The sequence below is a fragment of the Eulemur rufifrons genome, chromosome 6 (assembly GCF_041146395.1).
Source record: "Eulemur rufifrons isolate Redbay chromosome 6, OSU_ERuf_1, whole genome shotgun sequence".
Classification (NCBI taxonomy): Eukaryota; Metazoa; Chordata; class Mammalia; order Primates; family Lemuridae; genus Eulemur; species Eulemur rufifrons.
Window position 1 is genome coordinate 64,114,151 of NC_090988.1, and position 24,765 is coordinate 64,138,915.

Genomic DNA, 24,765 nt, shown 5'->3' on the forward strand with positions numbered 1-24,765 from the left:
GACCTGGGGGAGGGGCAGCTAGCCAACTCCGGTCCCCTCTGGCCTTCCTGTCTCTCATATGGGGAGTAAAAAGAGGATAAGAAACTTTTCTGAAGATCACAGCCGAGAGAATCTGGCCCAATACAATATTGAGATTTAATCTAAGATTATGATGTTCCTCCTCTTCCCAACACCTTACCACCAGCGGGGGCCCAGTATGCAAACTGTAGATTACAACTGAGAGTGCTGCAGAGCACACACTCTATCCAAGAAGGAGTTTCTAGGGAAAACCAAAGACACCAGGGGCCATTAGAAGAAACTGATGCCTCTGACATCTGACTACAGCACACTTTAAACACAGCCTAACTTGTAGCCAGGTAAACATAAAACCTCACACTAAAGGCCTGTTTACCTCAGTTTCTTTTATGCTATATATTGTGTCTGGCTTTCAGCAAAGAATTCCGAGGCATGCTAAAAGGCAGGAAAAAACACAGGCTGAAGAGATAGAACCAGACTCGGACGTGCCAGAGATCTTGCGGTTATTAGACTGGAAATTTAAAACAACTATGATTAATACACTAAGGGTCTAATGGAAAAAGTGGACAACATATAAGAACAGATGGTAATGTAAGCAAAGATTTTGAAACTCTAAGAAAGAATCAAAAGCAAATATTAGAAACCAAAAGCATCATAACAGACATGAATAATACCTTTGATGGGCCCTTCAGTAGCCTGGACACGGCCGAGGAAAGAATCAGTGAGCTTGGAGATATGTCAACAGCAATCTTCTAAACTGAAATGCAAAGAGAAATAAGAATGAAAACAAAGCAAAACATAATATCCAAGAACTGTGGGAAAATTACAAAAGATGTAACATGCATATAATGGAATACCAGACAAATAGAGAAAAGGGAAGAAATATTTGGAGATTACAAGAAATAATAAATAAAAAGGGATATTATAGTAAGTGGTTGTTCATGCTAAGCGATCAATAAATGGTAGCCATTGTAACTACTACTATCATTATTGTTCTTGTTATTGAGAGATCAAAATACCAGAATTGAATGAAAGACAGCCCTTTAAAGAGGACAGCCTTGGTGGGGGCAGTGGGGGGCTTCTTTCTTGAGATGGGAGAAGGCAGGGAAAACTGGTGAAAACACACAACAATTTGATGGTGAACAAGAAGGAAGGTGAGAGAGTTCACATAGGATGTCCTCCACATAATTCTGACTTTAATAGTAATATCTTCCTTACAAAGGATTATTGAGAAAATTAAATACTGTATAACAGTGGTTTTCAAATTGTAGTAAACATCAGAATCTCTTGGGTGTTTATAATGCACCTCTATGGGCCCCAACCCAGAGAATTTGCTTCTGTTCATCCAAGGGGGTGAGGAGTTGGGGCCGAGGACCCTTCATGTCTTAGAGGCACCTTATGCGAATCTGATACCAGGGCACCAAAGACCACGCTAAAGAAACATATAAGCATGTTAATCAGAGCCTGGCCTGACACATGCTCAAGAGGTATTTTTCAAGGACACAGAGGTGAGCTGATCTGCAGAGAGGCAAGGGCAGGGCTGAGGCCTGAGGAGATGGGACAGGGCAGGAGGAGGGTGGTGGTAAGTCCATGAGAGGAGGATGGAATGATTGCCTAGCAACAGGGAGACCCAGTTTAGAAAACACCTATTCCTAGGGGGGCACTTTCAGATTGGATTTGTAGTAAATAACTTTCTCTATCAGCTCTCCAGACCTTGGTTCCAGGACCCAAGTGGACAGGCGGTGGGGTTTTTCTGGAGCTGGCAAACCTAGCAGGACAGGGAAGATGGGAAGCGACAGGCAACCCCCAAAGGGAGAGAGAACCAGGGTGCTGTTGAGAAAGCTGGCCAGGGGTTTGGGTTGCTAAAGAAGGAAGTCCCTGCAATATCTGACTATCATACAAAACATCCTGGGACCCCACATCTCCTCCCACCACTACCTCTTTTCTCTGTCCCCATCAGAGCCAAGCATCTCAAGAGAGTTGTCCCTACACATTTTCCCTACTTCTTCACTGTCCATCCGCTTCTCAACCCCCGCCAGTCTGGAGGCAGCCCCACTGCTCCACCAAAGTGACCCTTGGCAGTTTCTTCAACGGTCTCCACGTCGTCAGTGGACACTACAGGGTCTCCTTACACACACCCTGTCAGCACCACAGAGAGGGCTGACCACGCCCCGATTCCCTTCTCGTGTCTTTCTGGCTTTATTTATTTTTTCTTTCTGCCTCTGGCTCTGCCTCTATGTACTTCTCTTCTCTCCCTGACCTCTTAATCTCAGTTTCTCACACTCAGCTGTTTCGTCCCACTGAACTCACAGTTGGAATTGTGGCAGGGGACTTCCCACACGAGGGAGTGCCCCAGACTGTCCTGAGATGGGGCTGGGACTCCGAAGAAGGAAACACCAATGCCAGGATGATCAGCCCACAGCGTTTATTAGGGGAACTTGCTTACAGAGCGCTGCAGCTACCCTGGAGACAGACCTCGAGGGAAAAGGGGTGCTCAGCCTAGGTACGTCTGCAGCGAGGGGGCCAGGGTATGGAGTCTTTATGAGGGTGGAAGGAATTTGACTTGGGGCTGGCTGCAGCTTCTTTCAGTGTTTTGGGCAACAGCCTAAAACACCTTTATCAGTGCCTGGGAATGTTCAAGGCCCCTGTTGGGTTTCAAGTCTGCAGCTGGCTAGGTCACAGAGCAGTCAAGGCGCTCTGTGATTTTCCATAGGGACACAGAAGTAGAGTGGGGGTGGGGGTGGCACTGCAGGACCCTACATCAGCCTATTGATATTGGGGCCAGATAATTCTATTTTTTAAAAAATAAATGCTATTGTGTATATTTGAGGTTTATAACATGATGTTATAAGATACACATGTATAGGTTGAAAAATGGTTATCATAGTGAAGTAGATTAACGTATCCATCATCTCACATACTTTTTTTGTGTGACAAGAGCAGATAAAATCTACTTATTTAACAAAAATACCTAATATAATGCAATTTTATTAACTTTAGTCCTCATATTGTACATTAGATCTCTAGATTTATTCAAGCTACATATCTGCTATTTTGCATCTTTTTACCTATATCTCTCTACTTCCTCTCTGCCCCCCGAATTGGTAACCAATGTTTCATTCTCTACCTCTGTATTTGAACTCTTTATTTTAGCTCCACATATAAATGAGATCATGCAATATCTTTCTTTCTCTGCCTGGCTGATTTCACTTAGCATCATGTCCTCCAGGTCCCTCTATGTTGTGGCAAATGGCAAGATCTCCTTTTTTAAGGCCGAATAATACTCCATTATGTGTGCATTTTCTTTATCCATGTGTCCATTGATGGACATTTAGGTTGTTTCCGTATCTTGGCTATTGAGAATAATGCTACAGTGAACATGGGTGTGCAGATATCTTTATGAGGCGGTGATCTCATCTCCTTTGGGTACATACCCAGAAGTGGGATTGCTGGATCATACGGTAGTTTATTTTCAATTTTTTGAGGACCTTCCATACTGTTTTCCAAATGTCTATACAAATCTACATTCCCACCAACAGTGTACAAGGGTTCCCCTTTCTCCACACCCTCACCAACATTTGTTATCTCTTGTCCTTTTGATAATAGCCATCCTCATGAATGTGGGGTGATATCTCACAGTGGTTTTAATTTGCATTTCCCTGATGATTAATGATGTTGAGCACCTTTTCATATACCTGTTGGTCATTTTTATATCTTCTTTGGAAAAACGTCTGTTCAGGTTCTTTGCCCTTTTTTTTTTTTTTTTTAATTGGGCCATTTGTTTTTGTGCTACTGAATTGTAAAAGTTCTTTATAAATCTTGGATATTAACCCCTTATCAGATATGTGGTTTGCACTTATTTTTTTCTGGCTTACAGGTTGCTTTTTCATTGTGTTGATTATTTCTTTTGCTGTGCAGAAGCTTTTCAATATGAGGTAGCCCCACTTACTTATTTTTGTTTTTATAGCTTGAACTTTTGGTGTGATATCCAAAAAATTATTACCAAGGCCAATGTCAAGGAGGCTCTCCCCTGTGTTCTGTTCTAGGAGTTTTATGTTTGGGGGCAGATAGTTCTTTGTTGTTGGCAGCTGTCCTGTAATGAAGGAAGAGTGTTCCTTGTAGAGGCCTGGAGGTGAGGGAGCCATGAGGAACAAGGAAGGAGCACAGGCTTTGGAATATGATACCTCAGATTTGATTCCTGGCTCTGCCTCTTCTTAACCAGGTGACTTTGGGCAATTCTCCAAGCCTCAGTTTCCCCTTGTGTAAAATGGCAATAATAACAGCATCCTCAAAGGATGAGTGTGAGGGCTGCAGTGCCTAACACTGTGTGCTTCCAACCCCTGCCCTGGGAACTCAATACTGCAAGGCCTCCTCATGCTACAGTGATCGCAGCCCAAGGCCTCTCCCCCAGGGCCACAGAACCAAGATGGAGAGGCTGACACTGTGCCACAGCAAGCCTTCCTGTGACCTCAAATGGGAAGATCTATCTGAGACCCAGACTAACACCTGGTTCTCATAGAGCAACTTAGTTGTGCCGGGCATTTTCTCACTGTGGAGACGAGCAAGCTGCATTTATCTCCCATCGTAGGGAAGGAGGCGTTTCTCCATCCGTGCGTCATTCACATACTGCAGCCTTCTAGGTAGGAGCAGTGACCAGTCTGACCATTGGCCTGGCAAACGCATTTTCTTCTTTTAAGACTCAGCTCAAAGCCACTTCCTGGGGGGAGTCACTCCAGTTCCTCCTCCCTCCCTGCCCACAGTAGAGGCCAAGCCGTGCTGAGGCTTCCGCTGCCCACTGCCAGGGGGAATTTCCCTTTTATTTGTACCTCTTTGGGTCCCTCTTCTAGACTGCAAGTCCCTTGAGGGCAAAGCATGTTTTAATCATCTTGGAATCCCAAGGGCCCAGCACAAAAATTGGTTCTTGGTAGTTAATTAATGTTTGTTGAACAAAAGGATGGCTACTTTTTTTGACCTTTTCATTAGCATTAAACATAAAATGCACCTATGTACATATCCTGCATTACTGAAGAGGTGTTGCTTGTCCCTGCACAAAATGGTCCCTGATGACTGTACTCTGCTATTTCTTATATCTTTTCCCTGTAGGTCTGTTTCTAACAGCAACCCCATCGTCCAAATGTAATTTCGCACATGTTACTAAATTGGTTTGTTCCAGCCTGAACCCAGGTTCCTGCTTCTCCTTCAGAAGAAGATGCAGCTGGGAACACAGAGCCAGGCAGTCCCCGAAGCCCCATGCCAGCAGCAGCCGCTAATTCTTTGGCTGACTATGCAGGCTGCTGGGCAGGCAGTCTTTCTGCTTCTTACCCGTCAAACCCAGTTTGGCTTTGTTTCATCAGGAAGGGTGGACACAGAGAACACAGAGACTGGGAGAACCAAGCCCACTCCACTCTACTTCTATTTGGCCAGGTTTTAGCATAGGTTTGGGTTTTGGAATAAAAAAAATCTGACTGTATTAGTAAAGAGTGATAATAGTCATTTTACAGCCACTCTCTGAGTAAAACTATAAATTAATCCAATTTGGCCATTCTGTTTGGGGTGAGGGGAAAGAAAGGAGGAAGGAATTAAGGGGCTGTTTCCCCAGATTCTCTGATTCACGCATGGGTTTGTGGCTGCAGTTGCTAAAAGGCCCATTTACGGTGTAGCCTGGATATTGAGTAGGATCTGTCTGGGGTACATAAAGCTCAAATGTAGTTTGGGAAGCGGCTTGAATTTCTCTCCGTCCATATTGCTACTGTTGAATACGCTGCCTCTTGAGCAACCACTTTGCCCAGCTGGGTGAACTCTGGCTCGCTAGATGTACTGAGCACCCACTGTATACCGGGCTCTATACTGGGTCCCTGTCTACTGAACCTCTGACCCTCACAAGCAGTCTATGAGAAGGGTGTGATGAACGTTTTAGAAATGAGGGAAGAGCCCCAGGGAGGTTATTTACTTGCTCAAGCTCATACAGCAATGATTCCCAAGCATGTGGGGTGTTTCTTCTCTTGGGTGCTCTGTAGAGGGGAGTAAGAAAGTCAAAGCCTGTACCAGTTTCTGTGGATTTAAAAGAAAAGGGCGCATTAAGCATAGTGATCAAAGAAGGCTGTTTCTTTGGAAGCTCCTGACTGCAATCAAATTACAAGTTAATGCTGGGGGAGAAGGTTGGTGTGAGGAACCCACATGCCCCTCTTCCTCCCCCAGCCCACACTGCCCTGACTTACTGGAGTCTGATGGTGACTTCTAGGTCCTGGCTTTTCTCCACCTTCCAGCTAAGTGGGCCATAAGCCTAGTGCCTTGTGTCTGGGTTGTAGCTTCTGGACAGCAGGTGAGATGGCTGCAGGCATGGAAGACCATCAGTAGGCAGGGAAAGGAAGGGTTGCCACAGACCAGGGAGGGTGGCAACAGCATTCCACAGATTCGAAAATGCCCATTTTTAATACTATAGCATTTCAGAAGTCAGAATGCACCTTATAATTGATACATGCACATGAAATGTAGGATTCTTTCTTCCCCAGATAAATTGTTATTTCATCATCAATGCCTCTTATACTCAATGGCATCTTAGATTCAAGGAACTGCGGCAGATTTTGTCTTTTGTGTCAATTCTGATCAATCAGTGGATATTCTTTGGAGTGTGGGAGGAGAAGGGTCTGATGCCATGTCTGTGGCAGTGGGGAAGAATAAACCTGAGGGGGGTGTCCTTGTGCACGGGAGATGGCATAGAGCCCCAGGTGTCAGGCCTTTGCACCTCATGCTATATCTTTGGACCTAAATGGAGGAACACCTGCCATATCTTCAGTCGTCAACGAAGGGACACAAAACACAGGGAACATTTCCAAGGGACCAAGTCAGAGGCCTGCCTCTTCTCATATAGATTTGTGACTGGTCATTTAAAATACCTTTTAAGGCCTGGCGCGGTGGCTCACGCCTGTAATCCTAGCACTCTGGGAGGCCGAGGCAGGCAGATCGTTTGAGCTCAGGAGTTCGAGACCAGCCTGAGCAAGAGCAAGACCCCGTCTCTACTAAAAATAGAAAGAAATTATATGGACAACTAAAAATGTATACAGAAAAAATTAGCCAGACATGGTGGCGCACGCCTGTAGTCCCACCTACTTGGGAGGCTGAGGCAGGAGGATTGCTTGAGCCCAGGAGTTTGAGGTTGCTGTGAGCTAGGCTGACGCCACGGCACTCTAGCCTGGACAACAAAGTGAGACTCTGTCTCAAAAAAAAAAAAAAAAAAAGTGTTAATTATAAAAATAGTACATGCTTATTATAAAGCAAAGATATAGAAGTATACAAAATTTTAAAAATGCACTGTATGGGTGTTACTACAAATGGCCATGTAGATTATTTTTACTGTTTTTTCTATTGCAGACAAAATGTGTGTTTATAAAGTAAATCTTAGACAGAATTCTGGGCAGACATCCTTTTTAGTGGACCTCTCCCCATTGAGGTGTGGTTGAAGGATTGTTTCCTGTTTTTCACTAGTATAAATACTCAAAAAAATCTTTGACCAGTGTCTTTGTCCATTTGTGCGGCTGTAACGAAATACCACAGACTGGGTAATTTATGAGCAGTAGACATTTATTTCTCACAGTTCTGCAGGCTGGGAGGTACAAGATGAAGGCACCAGCAAGTTCAGGTCTGGTGAGGTCTGCTCTCCGCTTTCAAGGTGGCGTCTTGTTGCTGCGTTCTCTGGAGGGGACAAACACTATGTCCTCACCTGGTGGAAGGGATGATGGAGGCAAACTTGCCCCCTTAAGTCCTTTTATAAATTCGCTAATCCCATTCAGGAGGGCCCACCTCTTAATACTGTAAAATTGGTGATTAAGTTTCAACACATGAATTTTGGGGGACATTCAGATCATAGCAACCAGAATAGCTTTACTTATGTTTTAGATTAGCTCATTACGATGGTTTCCTGGAAGTGGAATTACTATATTAAGCAGTATAATTATGCTTAAAGTTTTTGAAAATTTGTGAATTGATATTCAAAAGATGTGATTGATTGACACTTGTAACTATGGATAAATTTATATTCAGTAACAAAGCCTTTGTGTTTCCACTGCCAAAGAACAAGAGACTACTAGAAATATCTCAGTGTGCGTTCATGTTGGCTCCCTTGTTAGGAGTGGAGCAAGACACACTGCCCATACGCATACTGCAAATGGGCAGTGTGTCAGGGGCTCAGGGTCTTAGGGACATCTCTCCTCTGGCCATACTCAGGCTCTAGTCACCTTTGGCTTTGCATGCTTTAGCTGACTTGCTCAGAGCAGGCTGGGGGAAGGCCCATGTTGCCAGGACTCCAGGAGGAATCTCTGAAGTGTCAAGCACTGCCTTTCCTTCTCATGGTTCAAGTTCAGACAGCTACAGAAGGCGGGGTAGTTGATGACTTAATCCTCAGGGTCATACAATTCTGGAACTGATTCTTTTTATATTCCTTTGCAGGGGAGGGAAAGGAGGGAGCTCTGGTAGCAGCTTCCGGTTTCTAGACACGCTACGCTGCTGGTGATGGCTTAGTAGCTTCCTTTCTTTGTGGGTCTAAGAACAGAGTTTCAGGCCAGGTGTGGTGGCTCACACCCATAGTCCCAGCTACTCAGGAGGCTGAGGCAGGAGGATCACTTGAGCTCAGGAGTTTGAGGTTGCAGTGAGCTATGATTGTGCCACTGCACTCCAGCCTGGGTGACAGCAAGACTCTGTCTCCAAAAAAGAAGTACTATTTACTATTCATGGGAGGGTGTACCAAGTGCTAAGCACTTTTCACACGTGATCTCATCTAAAGCAATCCATTTAATTGAACCACCATGAAGCTAAGTGACTTACAAACTATGGAAATTCTGTGATCTGTGTATTTTCACTTGTGCAGACCTATGAGAGGGTTTAACTGGTAAAACACATCTGTCAAACGGAAACCATTGAGCTGTCAATGTGTCAGCAAGAAGGCAGAAGTATGTGCATTGAGGTAGACATTTATATCAAAATAATAGTCAACTTACTCATTTATTTGGAAAAGGGCCCATGTAACTATAGCATTGGTTATTTTTGCCTAAATTTGATTAGCAGCCAACTGAACATACTATTCATTTATCGCTAATGGGTGCTGTAAAACAAGTTCTCAGAGTGAGGTTTTTTTTTTTTGTTACATTTTTGTACTCACATTATGAATAAATATACACCCAATCTTGTTCAAAAAGAATTTAAGATGGCTCATATATGGTTTAATCTAAAATTAATGCTTTTAAAATAGAATTTTTAAATGATCATTTTAGTAGTGCTGTGGGGACTTAAATTAGGGAAAATCAAGAAGCTTGGTGTTGGCTCGCACTTTTCTATCTATGGAAGATAATGTGCCATTTTTTCATTTCAATTCAGGCAGCACTTCCTGATCGCCTACTAAGTGCCAGGTGTTGCATTCAGCCAGTCAGACTTAAGTGCGTTGCACAGCAGCTGATAGCAGATCAGCAGACTTTTGCTTCCAAGACAGACACACGGCATTACAACCTTGCAAAGCAGACTTTAGGGCCATCGAGGGATTGTTGGCGTATTGAAGGAGACTTTGGTACAATCTGGGGCTGGTGGCAGGCCCATTTCTGTTTGTGATGGCCCTCCTGGCACATGCTGGATTTTCCTGTGTTTGGTTGAGACATATATTTTTACTTTCTAGAAGTGTTAATTATTAAGGAAAATGTTATATACAAACCACTTTTCAGGTATAGACTGAACAAATGACCAGGTATAACGGGTTCAGGGCCCCCTCAGAATGTCATTGTTTCTTTAAACGTTTTCATTGAGTTGAAAGCCATACAGATCACAGATAAAAACAGTTAAATTCATTTTTTAAAGTTGGTTTAATTAAATGAGTTTCCCTATTAATAGGGAAAGCCAAATAATGAAATAAATGAAACACAGTGAATTTAAAAATTAGTGTTAAAGTGTTTATTTTTTAATTGACATCATTGTCTCCAGACTAAGCATTAACTAAATTTTAAAATTAGCTTATCATTATTTTTGTTTACTAATTTGTGAATAAAGCATCTCTTCTCTTTTGCTTGTCTTACCAATGGACTGACCCTTTTGTAAAACCTACCTCATGTTTCTAGAGAACTTAGTAGTGCTTAAATCAAGTTCATATTTAGCCTCTATTTGAGCTCCATGACAGTCCTGTGATGGAGACAGAACTGGGTTCATATCCAGATTTTACAGATGAATCAGAGGTTGAACAACTTGCATAAGGTCACCCAGCCAGGAAGTGACAGGGCCACTTTACCCTATTTCAGGCATATTTCATGGGAGCATGTTCTCTTTCCAGATATTTGCAAAATTGGACACTTGGATGGAATACCTTCACCAAAACTTTGCTTGCTATTTGGCTATTGCAAAAGTTAATTGTCGGATTAGCCAGGACTAGCTAAATATCTCGAAGAATGAAGTATGCATTCTGATAATGGATGCAATTCATCAACTAAGTATTTTTAGCTGCCTTGTATTTTTATACTTGTTATGTCTTTGTAATGTATTGATCAAACTCATGAGTCATAGACTATCTGGAATGAGCAGCTCACTTTTATTGAATGCTGTGTTTGTTATATTTCATTGATCACTTGCCTGATTGATTAACTAATACTCTACTCGGTTTTAAGAATGCTTTGCCAGAGCTACTGAATAATTCTTTAACTTGCTTTTTTAATGAAATAACCCTGGGGCAAGATACTATTTAGAGTAGTTGGTTTTTGTTGCTAATTTGTGGGTTAAAAGGGTAAAATGTGTTAAAATAAATGAATGTGGTCAATCTACAAAAGGCCAGAGGGCCTCTGTTCCAATTTGAACCACCTTACAGACAACCAGCTCCACCTCTCAGCTCTGCAAAAAGCCCTTGTTCCCAAATGGAAATGAGATCTCCCTCCTCATAACCTTCCAGCCTAAGACCTTAACGCGTCCAGGTAATCACTTGGGAATGGAGAGGAGAGGTTAGATTCAAACAACATTTCAGAGGTAGAAGTTGGCTCATGGGGTTAGAGATGACGTGGAAATTTCTAGTTTAATGATGCCAGTAATTGAGAGAGAGAACAGAGGAAGGGCAATGGTCAGGGGAAGGGACCAGACTGAGTTTGAGATATTATATCCCCCTCCTAAGGAGCTTATAACCTGGTTTGGGGATGTGGGGTTGACAGGGGAAAGAAACAGATAAGTAAATAAATGAGCAAACTGCAGTATGATAAAGGCAGAGGTGCAGATGTGCAGAGCACTCTGGGAGAACCATTCTGGAAGTGGGGGAATGAGAGAACGCTTCCTAGTGGACAAACACTTGGGCTAAGTTGTAAAAGGATTAACTAGGGAGAGTGTAGCATGGAGCATTCAATGCAGAGGGGACAATATGTGCAAAGGCCCCAAAGGTAAAAGGATAGCCAGTAAACCAGGCAAGGTCAATGGGCAGTGAAAGACAAGACAAGCAGAAGCAGCTTAGTCATAAAGAGCCTGCACTCGTGGGCATTTCCTGTAAGCCAGGCACAGCAGAGACTTCAGAATATGTTCAGAAGGTAGAATTGTCAGCATGTGGTGACCACTTGGATGTGGGGGAGAAGAGAGAAGCACAAGTCCAAAGAGACTCCCAGATTTCTGCCTTAAGCAAGATGGGGAGTTCAAAGAGGAGCCCCTTTATGAGGGAAAAGAATTACGAGCTCCATTTGGATTACATACAATTCAAGATCCCTTTAGTCATCCAGGTGCCTGAGCGGCATGATAACATCATATAATATTTTGAGTGTATGGACTCTGAAACCAGCCAGCCCTGGTTTGAATCCTAGCTCAGACAGGTAGGAGATTTATGAAATTGGGTCAATTATTTAATCTCTCTGTGCCTCAGTTTCCTCATTAATAAAATAGGGAATAATAGTAACACCTTATAGAGTAGTAGTGATGTTTTAACTGTAACTATATAGGTATATGCAGTTTAGAACAGTTCCTAGGTCATAGCAGGAACTTAATGATAACTTATTCATTGTGATTAATTATTATTATCATGTTCTAAGGCTCAAGAAAGGAACTGGGATTGGCACCTTCAAAGTAGAGAATTGGGATAAGATGACCATTACGTATCTGTTGAGAGGTATTTGGTTATAAGAAATAGAAAATCCAATCACAGCTTTTATTGTAGGTTCTTTTATTGTTTAGCAAGGGGTTTGGAGACCAGTGGCTTAGGCATTCTTTCAGCAGCTCTGTGATTTCAGGTCCCTGCATCGGTGGCTCTGTGACTCACTTGACCTTTCTCTCCTGTTCTGTAAACTGGCTGTACTAGCTCCTCCTGCTCCTAAAATGGCTGCACTAGCTCAAAGCATCTCACCCTCACCAACAGTGTTCCTAGTAGGAAGGAACGGGGCTAGTAGGGGGGAAACGCTCTCCTCATAGGCTTCTATCCTTTTATCAGAGAGGAAAATCCCTGAAGCCACCTGGCCCACTTCTCTGTATGTCTCATTGGCCAGAACCAGGTCACATGGTCACCTGAAGCTCAAGGAAGAGGAACAGGATAGCCATGATTGGTTCAGACCATGATTCAGTCTCTGCGGATGGGACACTTGAAGCCTTAAACAAGTTGGGGTCTTTTTAGCAAGGAAGAAGGAGGGAATGGCTATTGGGCTAGCAACTGAAAAAGTCTGCCACACTAGGGAGGGAGGACGTTTAGAGAAGAAGAGAACAAGAGGAGAACCCAGGACTCCATGGCCTTCACAGATCATACAGGGACCAGGGGCCAGGGAAGAGATTTCAAACACCAGGGAAATAGGAGGAGGGGAGGAGTTCCAGGGGTGTGCGTCTGCAGGGGTACATATGGCAGAGCTTTGAGCAGGATGAGGCTGTAAAAAGCTGTCAGATTTGGCAGTAAGGAGGACACAGTGACCATTGCCAGAGTAGATTCAGCGGTGCCAAGGGTTGAGAAGAAAATGGCAATCTTTATCATATACAGTTGGTAGGAGCGCAGATTAATCCAAAATTTCTATTGGTTTGGCACTGTATATCAAAATTTAAAATGCTCATAGCCTTTAACGCTGAAATTTCACTTCTAGGAATTAATCCAATCAGCAGATTTAGACAAGTGGAGGCTGATCCGGGTACAAGGATGTTGACTGCAGGCTTTCTTATTATAGCAAAATAATAAGGAGGAGTAATTGATCTAAGAGTCTGTCAGGATTAATGAAAACAAAGGATGGTACATCTTGGCAATGGCAAACCGAGTGCAGTGGGTAAGAGCTGAAGTTCTGGAGTCCTGTAGTCAGGTTTAGAATTCTGGCTCTGCCATTTACCAGCTGTGTAACCCCAGCTCTCTGGGAAACTTTCTCAGACTCAGTTTCTTTAGCTGTAAAATGGGATAATTATAGTACTAACTCATACAGCTATGGTGAGGATCAAGGAAGTTATAAATGAAATACATTGAATATGTCTGGCACAAATTATTATGCAGTCCTTTAAGAAGATTTGGCAGATCTGTTAATGTATGTACAGAAATAGAGAGCTGTTTATGAGATAGTAAGAGAAAAAAATGAAGTTGCAGAGTAACAAGATAATATGATCCAACAGTTAAATGGGAGTTTTACCTGGGAGGTAGATTCATGGGCACAATTCATTTTTCACTTTACCCATATCTGTACTTCTTACCTTTAAAACAAAGGTATTTAATGTCTGATTTACCTGGTCAACTATTACGTAAGTGACAGGAGGGCAGGTACCATTTTTGTTTTGTTCACCACTCTATATGCCAACATCTGGCATATTGCAAGCAGGCAATAAATATTTGTTGAACAAATGAGTTAAAAATAGGAAGTTGTGTTGAGAAGGCAGTTCCGTAGACCACGAGTTCACAGGTGCAGCAGTTCTGAACTGACAAGGCCCAAGGTAGACCTCAGGGGCTAGGTGGCAAACCTGAGCAGAGGTCAGGGCTGAGGATTGTATACTCGTCATCAGCATGGATGCTGCAGTTTCCAGAAATGTAGACAGCATGAGAGAAAAAGAAGAGAAACAGGCCGAAATGCACTGGGATCCAATCTCTGCCTCTCTTCAGCACATCCCAAACAGGCTGAATCTGAGAGCAGAACCGTTATTTTATAACTGCTGGGCATTTTGGTGCCATTAAGTCATTTTGACATCAGAAAGCCAAGGCCCAGAAAGGTTGAGTTCCCCAAGCTCCCACAGGACCTGAGATACACCACGAGGACCTGTGTTCCCTATTCCTGCTCTAATGCTCGCTCCTTCCTCCAAGACTGAACAGCATGGGTAATTCTGACATAAATGAAGTTGTTTTGAGAGGACATTCATCAGATCCCTAAGAAACCCATTTCTCTTAAGCACAATTCAATGGCTTGCATCTTTAAAAGTTCACTGATCACCCATGGCTCTTACTCTATTTGTAAAGAACAAAGAGTAGGAGCATAAATTAACTCACCCACATTTCCCATTGTCCTTAAGTCTTTTGTGCAAGCATTGATTGTTGTTTTTATTGTTGAAAGCAGGATTGTTCTCTTGGCAACACATATCCAGAAAGAGAGCCCAGTGGGGGACTTAGGGAGTGATGCTGTTGAAGTTTGACCTTCCAGCTTGGAAGAATAAAAGAAAAAGGCAAAAAAGCACTAATTGCGCAGAGGGTCATTTTGAATTGGTTACCAATCTACACTGTAGAATGCTTTGGGAGGAAAGACGTGGTTATTTTCAAGTGCATTTAGGAATTCAGAATATCAGCCAACTGAGCTCCCAAGTACAGGCCCTTAGGGAATTCAATTTAATGAATATTTAAGAACAACTTGTTAAGGTATTACAATTAGCACAGGTAAATGGAGGATTTAAATGTGCTTTTGGAAAACAGCGTTTTCTCACTTTTATATCTTAATCATTACTTACTCATACATTGTTGTTTACTCTGAGGTGGTTTTGCTGGAAAGAAAGAATGTGCTTAGTGAAGAAAGATGGTGTGGCAGAGCCTGAGATTGGGACCAGATACAGCTGGGTGGGATACTGGCTCCGTCCATTAGTAAAGTTGTGTGATCCTCCAGAAATTGTTTAAGTCCTTCGAACCTCAGTGTCCTCCTCTGTAAAATGGAGATACTAATACCTATTTCAGAGGGTTGTTCTGCTGATTCAACAAAACCATGTTTAAAAGGCCTGGCACATAGCTCAATAAACTATTGCTTCTTTTCCCTAAAGTTAAACTATGGTTCCCTGACCATCTAAAAAAATGAAGTTATGAATTACTGAAATCTTTTTTTTTTTTTTTTTTTGAGACAGAGTCTCACTTTGTTGCCCAGGCTAGAGTGAGTGCCGTGGCGTCAGCTTGGCTCACAGCAACCTCAGACTCCTGGGCTCAAGCGATCCTCCTGCCTCAGCCTCCCGAGTAGCTGGGACTACAGGCATGTGCCACCATGCCCGGCTAATTTTTTCTATATATATTTTTAGCTGTCCATATAATTTCTTTCTATTTTTTAGTAGAGATGGGGTCTCGCTCTTGCTCAGGCTGGTCTCGAACTCCTGAGCTCAAACGATCCGCCCACCTCGGCCTCCCAGAGTGCTAGGATTACAGGCGTGAGCCACCGCGCCCGGCCTTTTTTTTTTTTTTGAGACAGAGTTTTGCTTTGTTGTTTGGACTTGAGAACAGTGGAGTCAGCATGGCTCACAACAACCTCAAACTTCTGTACTCAGGTGATCCTCCCACCTCAGCCTCCTGAGTAGCTGGGACTACAGACATGCACCATTACGCCTGGTTGATTTTCTATTTTTTGTAGAGACAAAAAAAAAAAAAAATAGGATAGGGTCTTGCTATGTTGCTCTGGCTGGTCTTGAACTGGCCTCAAGCAATCCTCCCCCATCAGGCTCCCAAAGTGCTAGGATTACAGGTGTGAGCCGCCACGCCTGGCCAAATTACTGAAATCTTTTGATAGGGAAGAGAAGGCAGTGTATTTGGTTCTTTACCCACATTTTGCACATAGATTTGACTTTATTCCAAGAATGCCTTGAGTTGCTTCATCTACCTGCACACCGAGAAAGCAAAGGTGAGGAGCAGAGCTCAAGGCAGGTTCAGGTAGGTTCAGCTGGAAAACTGGCTGCCACGGAAGCCTCAAGCATATCTAAATTTCTTCCCCATTTTTCCTTCCTAACTCTTTAAGGTTTGTGGGTGGGATCACGTAGCATGAAGACAACCAAAGGGAACCATCACAGGCTCTGGGATGGAGGGAGCTCTACCTGTTTGAGGAACTGGAGCTGGGTGGATGAGACAAACAGTGTCAGGAGAGCATGTCTGAGAAGTCGGCAGGAACCAGAGCAGGCAGGGTTGCAAACCGGCATTATGAAGTTTGGATTTTAAGTGCTATGGAAAACCACTGGAAGTCTTTAAACAGGGAAGTGACATGATTTGATTTATTATTTCAAATGTGCACTCTGGCTTCTGTGGGAAGATTGGATTGTGGGGGTTAAGTATGGAAGCAGGGAGATAAGTGAGAAGCTTGCTGCAGTGGTTTATTGAGTTTGGGTGCTCTAGGGTGCTGGAGAGAAATATTGTGAAAGTAAAACTGACAGGCAGTCAGAGGTAAGGCTTAAATGAGATCAATGAAGTGCCAAGCGTGTGGTAGACATTTAGCAAACACAAGTTCCCTCACTTCGTTGTGCTACAACTGTATCCACAAAGTGATCCTTTTCTCTGGAATTGGATTTCGGGGGGATGATAAGTTAATAACCACATTGTCTCGGCTATAGATTTGCTCTTTGGAGAAGGGCTGACCGGAAGATGGGGGCCAGCTCTTGCGGGTCACGGCCCGCCAACTGGGAGCACCTGCCCGGGAAGGGAGAAAGTAGAGACAGGCAGGAAGCAGGAACAGAGGGAAGAGCAGCCTGGAAAAAAGACCGGAGGAGCCTCCTGACAAACTCGAGGATGATGCTGTGCGTGGAAGGTGCTGGGGTAACAGCTGGATTTGCCGCCTTAAAAGTGACAGTGTAGGTGTATTAGGGCAGACTGCTATGATTAGAACTGAAAAGAATCTTCCTGGAGGCCACCTCATCTAACTCCCTCATTTTAGGACATTGAAATCTAGAGAGATCTTACGCAGATAGTGGCAGAGACAGGACTGGGAGCAAGATACAGTGGGAAGAGATTGATATTTAAAGTAAGAGAGACCGGGTCCAGTCATTTGTTCCAAAAACATGTAGCAAGCTCCTGTTCTGTGTTAGACCCACGTCTAGGCACTGGAAACACAGAGTGAAATAAAACAGACGAGATTCCTGCCCTTGTGGAGATTATATTCTAGTTCCTCTTACAGCCACAGGCCAGCTCTTTCCCTTCCATTGATCTGTTTCCTCTTGTCTAAAAGGGGAGTAGTAATACCTCTTTAATTTTAATTAAGTCGTTTATTCATTCCACAAATATTGATTAAGTATATATGATATGCCAGGCACAGTGGCAGGTGCCAGTGACCCACAAGTAAGCAAGGTAGACCCAGCCCCTGCTTTCAGGTATGACAGACTAGACTCAAGATGGTTGTCATCCTAAATGTCCCTCAAAATCACCTGGGTCCTTAAAGAAATCACTGCCACCCTGACCGAGTGCCTACAGCTTCTGAATCAGCTGGTCTGGAGCGGGGCCAGGCATCACTATTGTCAGGAAACCTTCCAGGCAGTTCTCATGTTGGGGCAGTGGGGTCGGAGGGCAAAGATAAAGGTGACGAGGGTGGTGGTTGTGCAGGCCGAGAGTGCAACATGGGGGCCCAGGTGCTGGGCTTAGGGAGGGCTTTCCAAAGGAAGGACTAGAATGGCAACAAGAAGAAGGAACCGTGTTGGGGAAGGCCAGAGCCCCCAAAGGCTGCTCTGCTGGTAGAAGGGGTGACAGGTGTGCACCACAGTCCGTGGCCAGTGGAGAGCACTCAAGCCATTGTCCCTTTGCCTGTTTCTCTCCCTTTGTTCTTCCCGGGCCCCACTCCCTTCCCGTTGATATTCTTTCTGCTGCAATACACCATGTTGACAGGACAAGAGCTGACTCTCCAGCTTCCAGTGATTATCGGAAAGAGCTTCCTCCTGTCATCCATTCCTCAGCAAGGCAGGGGCCAGGCTGTGGCTCCCTCATGTGCCTCACTCATGTGCCCCACTACCTCAGAGGGAAATGCACCCTTTTCTGCATGATGTGATCAGTGTGTCTCCCCCAACCCTCCACCTTCAGGTGCACAAAGACAAAATGCGTCCTCTTCAGACACTTGATTTGTTTTGCAAGTGCTCAGCACCCACTGGCTGATAACCACCTTGGATGTGTTTGACGAATAGCCATTGAGAGTTACCATAAATCCATGTCTTTCAGACAGATTCTCTGTTAAAATATAGTGAGATCAAAGTTTGGCGTCTCCCAAAGGTGTGGAGAAGTTCACAGATGTGCACCATATTTGGTAAGATATACATCCGTGCATGAGGTCTGCCATTTTCACTCTAACAAGAGAGGGAAATCTCACATGCTTTTATATCCTGGAGAAGGAAGACACTCAGTGACCCATTTAAGCCTCTTCTGAAATAACCCTCAGCAGAGCCTTAGCTCATTCTGAAGGCTAGGGGGCGGGGAAGGGGGGAGCACAGTTCTGGCCCTGTGCTGATGTCTGCTGACTTTAGCAAAGAGTACAGCAAGTGTTGGGGTTAAGGAGAGGGTGACAGGGAGATTGGGAAGAAAGATCAGTCAGTCTGCTGGACATGTCGCTGTCTTATCTGAGGGTGGGGGAAAGTTGAAAAGTCCCTCTCTTATATTAAAATCTTCTCAATACATTATATTAAAAAAAAGAATTATTTTTTCCTGCCTGTGAGGTAACTCTCCCAGGGTTAGGGTTACAAGAAAATAATCCCCTCTCCCCATTCTTCCTGTTTTGGGCTATTTTGACATATAAGTGACACCAGAAACAAAGGTTGTCATCTCATCCAGGCAGCCATCTGTCTGCACTTGCCAGTGAACTGAATTTGCCAAGAACTCCCACTCTGCAGGGTTCTGGGAGAGGCAAGATGATAAGCTTGTGCCTCTGATAAACCCATAGCCCGGGGTGATGTGGGCTGGGTGGGGAGGCTGAATCCATGGAAAACCGCATCCCTGGAGGAGACTGGTCTGGATCGCTCTTTGCCTGGAGGGGCTGATACAGTAAGACGTGAAGGAGTCTGGTGGGGTGGGGCATCCACAACTCAGATGTCCAAAGAGCCAGAGCTGCAAATAAAATCTGTCTGGGATCAGCTTTCTTCTGCAGCTGACCTCACTAGATGCCTGTTCCCAAAATTCTAAGCCCTCTCTGGGCACACAGGGTCTTTCTAGAGGCTGATGATACAGTGGAAAGGCCACTGGTTTGGAGCCAAACTGCCCAGTGTGAGTTCACCTGAAGCTTGAAAATCTGATCAAGTTCCAGCATTTCTCTGAGTCTCAGTTTCCCCTGCGAGATGGAAAACATAGTCCCCTCTCAGGACTGTTATGGACTTTAAATGAACCGACGGAGTTAATGCAAATAAACCTCCAGCACAATGACTGGGAAGCCGAGGGCCTTTAGCAAACTGAGTTTTCGCTCCTAACTCTTTCCTGTACTAAATGAAATCAAACCATTGCCAGCCCCATTAGTGTACAAGAGACATTCATTTACCCATTCGTAAAGGTGTTAGCACAATATAAAAAAGCTTCCTGAACTACTCAGGCAGAGCAGGATAGAGAGATGTACATTTTGCTGAGCTGATCATAAATCTGAATGAAATAATTATGTAAAGTATTCAAGAGCAATTCAGTGAGAAGATGCCTCATCTGCCTTGATGGGCTTTTCAATTACTCATTTTTAGTACTGCATTATACTGTTCTCTGGCAATAATTATTAAACATTTCAACTGTACTGTGATATAAAACTTAAAAGGCTAATTTATTTCCTAGGCGTTAGACTTCCTAGAACAAAATTCCCCAGTTATATGGTTCTATTTGTTTAACCTATTTAACAGGGTAATTTTCTAGCATTGAGTGGAAACTGACACCATGTCCCCAAGTGAAAGACACAGAGACAATGTGTTAGGTCCAGTGGTTATTAGCCTTGGGGTTGTGGGGGACATGAGTCCAGGCCCCCAACTTACTTGTCCTAGTTTCTGAATCTGTAAAATGGGGATAATTCCTATTTCACAGGATCATTGAGATGATCCTGTGAAATAATGGATATGAAGTGTTAGCAAGAGCACAGAGTATGTACTTATTAAATACTGGATATTCTGTGATTTCCTGGGTTTTACAGTCAGCACATGAAAATCTTTCCACTTATTCAGCCTATAAGCATCAATCGCCTACTTCTAGACACTAAAGGAGCTGTCAGGGTCCATTCTCTGACTATCACTTCAGGAACTCAAAGGAAGTCACAGTTATCAGGCACTTATCTGCTCCTGGCTCCCTGCTAGGCACTGTACACAGAACATCTTTCATCAGCATGACATAGCCCTTTCCCAGATAAGGACACTCAAGGTCCTTCAGTGACTAAGACAGAAATCAGACCCAGGACTTCCTGGCTTCAAAGTCCACCCATTCTCTCTCCACTACCCCATGCTCCCTTTCAGGATTCCAGGAGGCGTATTTCACGTGGTTTGAAGGAGAATTCTTCCTCGCTTCCTGGTTTTTCTAGAGGAGAGATCTTTTTTTCTCATTGAAGATTACCCAACCCTGGTAAATTAGCAGTTCCAGAAAGTCTGTCTCCACCTTTCTTAGCATCTTCCAATCCTCACTGGGAAGATGAAGCTTTCTCTTTTAACCAAGGGCTACGCTGTGGGTAGAGTGATCTTGCAGTGATTCCCTGCATGCGCGCGCGCGCGCACACACACACACACACATACACACGCACACACGCACGCACGCCCAGCCCCCTGGAGCCTGTCCACTGTACTCGACGCTCCTGAGCCAAGCTGGATTTAGGTGCAGGCCAGCTGGGCTGCTGCCCTAGATACTAGTCTATAAGGAGCACTAAAATGCTGCTGGAAATGTAATGCGATGGAGAAAATTGTCTTTACCAGAATTGTTGAGAGTGAACGTGACATGAGAGTGATAATAATAATAATATTCATTATAATCATTAATACACAGTGATTATAATATATGCAGTGATAGCTCTGTGCCAGGAGTTTCTCTAACAGCTTTATATCTTAACTTATTTGAATCCTTCCAGTCCACTGGGGTAGGTGCTATTATTATCCCTTTTACAGACAAGGAGAATCATTCCAGAAAAGTTAAGGTACTCGCCAGAGTCACAAAGATAGGCTGTCGGGCTCTCCCAGGCCCTGCACCATTGCCTCCTGGTAGGGAGGAAACCTCCAGGAGCACTTAAGTGACAAGAGACGGAATCTCAGCGGCCTTCAGGCCTCTTGGCTGCTGGGTGAGGTGAGCAAGTTTAGGGTCGGCAGTTGAACTGCTCCGGGCAGGACAGTAAAGAACGAGCAAGTGTTGAGCCAGCAGTCTGCCCGGCCTCCTTCTCCCACGCAGCACTCAGCCTTTCCTCCAAATGAATTTTGGGCAAATATTTAGAGAATATCATTTTGAAAAGGGGCCAGAATAGTAGCCTGCCCAGGGCGCCTACACGTCCCAGCCCAGCCCTGCTCCCAAGCCTGGCCTGCTGTGTTTGCTCCTGATATGTGAAACGACCCATATAGCATGGTGGATTAATCTGGTTTGGGGTGGGGCAGGGGGTAGGGGGATGCAACCTGGTGGCCCTTGAGACTAAATTCTGTGTAGTAGAGGCTACCTATGCAGGGCGAGGTGCTGGAGGGGCTGCTGGCAGTGCTCCTGGCCATGTCACCTCCTCCCCAGATGCTTCTCATGTCTGGGGGATGGAGGGTATACCCCTGGGAAAGAGGAAATAAAGCAGGTAAGGTAAAAAAAAAAAAAAAAGGTGAATAGAATGGAGGTAAGACTCTATTTGAAGAGATGCTAGTGCAAAAAGGGATGCTAGTAACTTTGTTGAAGGGATATGGGGGCTGGGAGATGAGGGTCTTTGTAGGGAAAGAGGACAGGATCTAGGCTTCAATCTTTCTAGCTAAGAAGAGAGACCACTGACAAAAGGCACACTGTATAATGCATCCGATGCAGCCATTCAAATTATGTTTCTGACGAGTTTAGAAAAACCTGGAAAAATATCAAGGCTTCTTGAACAAATGGAAAAAATAAGACACAACATTATACATACAAAATGAGTACAACTATTTGCCCATTTCAAAGTATAAATGCAGAAGTGGCTAGAAGGAAACAAATCAAAATTATTCAAACAGTGGAGGATTTTTTTTTCCATTTAATTTTCTGTCCTGGTTAACTTTTCTATAATAAACTTACTTTTTAAAGCAATAAAGGCAAACTTTTTATTTAATTTTTAAAAAAATCTATATGGAAGTCTCTTTCATAAAGACAAAAGCAGCTATATTTCCTTCCAGGACTTTCAGACTGAAAGATACACAGAGGAAACTAGAAAGAGGTGATTTAATGACTGGGATTATTTTCTTTGGACTCTCTCTCAGATTTTACTGAAGTAGAAATCCCTTCCTTGGCAGATCCAGCAATAATAACCTGCATTAATTTCACTCCCAGAAAAATTAAGATGTTAAATTTAGCCATGAGGGATGATCATAGTAGCCCTAAATTATAAACAACAAAATGTTCAACGCTCTGAGGTTTGTTAGGTAAAATGTAGACTATCCATAAAATGGGCCATTATGCAGCCATAAAAAAAATTTATTGAGATTTGCGTATTGAAGGGAAAAGAAAGATGTTCATGATGCATTGTGGAGTGAAAAGGCAGGTTAGAAGATAGGAAGTACAATATAATCCTATTTTCTAGAATTGCATTTGTGTATGTATATGTATAATCTGAAAAGATATACACCAAAATATTAGTCATAACTATCTTGAGGTGGCAGAGCTACCAATAATGTCTGTCTGATATTTTTTTGCTCCTCTGTTTTCTGATTTTCCTACAATGAACAAACGTCTCTTGTGTAGTAATAATAAAAAGCTTATTTCTGCCTCCCCTCTTCAGGGTGTCTTCCTCCTGTGTCCGTAGCCTGAGATGTTAAGAGAATACTTCTCCCTGGGATGTGGGTCATGATCGGTGAGGAGAGCGTTGCAGTCATAGTTGCAGCCAGTTATAGGTGCTGGATGTTTTGTACCTGCTATCTCATCTGTTCCTTCTGTCAACCAAGCAAGCTGGGTATTATCATCCTCAGATTGGTCAAGTGGCTTTGCCCGGCCAAAGTCATCTAACTAGAAAGTGGCAGAACCATGATTTAGTTCAAATCTATCTGACTCCACCATTTATGTGCTTCTCACAGATTGCAGAGAAGAAATACTTACAAGGTGATTTCACCACACATATCCTCCCTCATTCCTCACGCCAGTCCCTAACTATCAGTGCCCCTGCACTGCCTAACTCAACAGTTCCTATTTAGCCATAGCAATGCCCTCTCCTTCAAACGCAGCCCATCCATAACCCAGCCTTGAGGACAGCCTGCGTAGGCAGTTGCTGTCCCCCCTTGGGGGCTACCATAGCACTATCTTGATGAGCACCCTTGGTCGTGGTGCCCCAGCATCAGTCGATGGGCTCCTGAGTTGTTCTCTTAATCACATCTCACACCCTCCGCAGCAGAAGACCCTTCTTAGCCCAAGACCCAAGTTCCCAAGCCTGACCTCTCCTGCTAACTCTGCTCCAAGCCCGTGTTTATGGGACCAGTTTCCTGCTGTCAATGCTGTTCCAAGTTCCTGTTCTGATGATCTGACTTCTTGGTTCTCATGTGACCACTAGCCCCTGATCTCCATGCTGGGCCTCTGCTTCCTGAAAACAAATGTCCCAGATGCCACCTACATGGACTTCTGAATAGTGTTCTCTTAGATGTCCCGCTGCCATGGTTCACCCACTTGTTAGAATACTTACAGCTTCATCAGGGACCTTCATGTTTGTGTCTGTTGGACCAGAAAGGGTGAGGCAACACACCAGGTGAGAGAATCCAGATCAGAGTTGAGGAGGGGAGCCAAGGGTAGATTTAGGAAAGAAGTTGTGTGTATTCAAGTCTGAAAAGAAAAGTGAGGCCATGAATAGGATGAGGGAAGAGTAGACATCCTCGGGTAAAGGCAGTCACGATGTAGATTTCAAAATAGATATGGCATGTGATTCAGGACTAAGATTGTGATTAATGAAAAGTTTTGGATGCCTTGAAAATCCTGCTTGCAGGGTAGCTTAGAATGTCCCTAATATCTGAAAAGACCTATTCATGACCAGATACCCAACCAGTTGCTTTAATTATAGACTGACAAATATTCTGGAAATCAAACTTTATCTACCTGTCTAAATCTCGGTGGATATCTGGGTCGGCCTTACCTGGCTGTCTCACCTGGATGGGAACCAGTCACAGATTAAGATCTCTCTTGCAGGGAGTCAAGCAGCTGCCTTACAAGCAAATCTCTCCCAAAATGACTTTAAACTTAAACTTAATCTGAGAAGGTTTATTTTAACCTATATGTAAAATGGAAACGTAGTCCTTGGAATGTTATAATGAGGTTCTTAAAAAATATATTAAAAACCTATTCATCTAAATACGTCATCCCTGTAGAAAATTTAGAAAATACAATAAGCATACAAAGGAAATAAAAATCACCCATAGTACTCTTACCAGACACAGCTGCTCCATTGTAATATGTTTGAATTTTCTGGTCTCAGGTATTCAGACAAGAAACCACAGATCGAAATGAGTGACTGCCCTTTAGTCAGTGGGTAA

General features: G+C 43.7%; 1 protein-coding gene across 1 annotated transcript in view; it reads left to right on the forward strand.

The window, feature by feature from the left end:
- The window catches only part of SPON1 (spondin 1), a 233,774-nt gene that overhangs the window by 25,127 nt on the left and 183,882 nt on the right, over nt 1-24,765 (forward strand). The window lies entirely within an intron of this gene.